This window comes from Crocodylus porosus, unplaced genomic scaffold, assembly GCF_001723895.1.
Source record: "Crocodylus porosus isolate Cpor-Errol unplaced genomic scaffold, CroPor_comp1, whole genome shotgun sequence".
Lineage (NCBI taxonomy): Eukaryota > Metazoa > Chordata > Crocodylia > Crocodylidae > Crocodylus > Crocodylus porosus.
This window is the reverse complement of record NW_017728922.1, coordinates 3,799,713-3,801,235: the sequence shown is the minus strand read 5'-3', so window position 1 is coordinate 3,801,235 and position 1,523 is coordinate 3,799,713.

The window sequence follows — 1,523 nt, the reverse complement described above, 5'->3', positions numbered from 1 at the left end:
CCATTGGCTTGTGACTGTAATCCCCATCATATATAAAAGTGGGAACTCCTCTTTCTGGCTCTTGTGCCAGTTCCTGGAGTTGCGGAGTTTGATACAGACATTAGTCACAGTATGTAATGCAGCTGACAGGTGCTCAGCAACTACAACCATATGCACAGTGGAAGAAACTGATAAAACAGAATCCAATTTGATTGCTTAAAAAAAAAAACAAAATGTTTTTCCCTTGAAATCTTTCAATGAAAAAGTTCATACTCAAACAAAACGTAAATGTTTCCTTTCAGCTGGCAATTTTCTGCCATTCAGGTCTTTAAAAGTGAAAAGGTGTTCAGTGTGGGATTTTTGGTTCCCCTCTTTTCTTCCCCACCTCAAGCCATCTCTATAGACAAGCAAACTGCATTTGCACTGAATGCAGCTGCTCTAATCTAAAGCTGGTCATTTATAAAGCTGCCACAGGAGAGGTGATTTAGTGGTTAGAGCCTCAGTTTGGGAGTCAGCTACTTTGAATTCCTATTCCCATTCCTGCCAATGACTTTCATCCAAGCCTTGATCATCTCATTTCCCTTCTCTGAGCCCTGCCTTCCCCATCTAAACATTAATACTACATGACCCACTTTGCAGAAGAGGGTATGAGGCTTCACTGATGTTTATACTTTGTTGCATAAATGTATCACACTGAAGGACCATATATAGTACTGCCCTGGCTGCGTGGGGTAAAGCGTTGTTTCTGTACGTCTCAGTCTGAGCTAAGTGATTCAGAGACACAGAAGAAGTAGATACCCTGAGGAAGTAGGAGCAATCATCACATGGTACTTTGTGACCCGCAGTCATAACATATTAGGATATCATTAGTTCTGCTCTCATCCCAGCTGATTTTCTTCTGCTTTGCCTACGTGAGGAACTACTAATGGGAAAACAGAAAAACCCAGGGGAGTGTGTTTCTATGCCCCTATAAATAAAACAAAAACAGAACAAAGGAGAGTTTTCTATTTCATTAGTTTCTTTTTTAAATCCTAGTCATGGGTTCCTTTTTAAACCTTGTTGTATCATAAAAATAATGTTACAGCTGGGGTGGGAAACATAGCTACACATAGATTCTGCTGTTTCAGAGGATCTCAACTTCCACCCAGAATCACTCCTTCCTGACCTGTGTGGCTTTATGCACAATACTACCCGCTTGGGAATGGTTCTGTTGCATCTATAGGTCTTTACCATCAACTTCAATATGAATGCACCACATGGGAACAGTAGGGTCCAAATATCCAAACCTACCAGTACTTACTACATACAGCATGCTACGTTAGCTATGTACAAGCCTGTTTCAGAAACTAGCAGCAAATTCAAAATAAAACAATTTTGCATGCAACAATTATTTTCTGGACCACATCACATCTCTAGACAATTTTAAGTGATGGGCGCATGTACCGCTATCAGTGTTTCTTGCTACTGCGTAGTTGTGAACAGCCATTTTACTGTTCATTTCTGAAACACCCTCCTACATAGGCTAGCACTCTGACCTGGGGGGG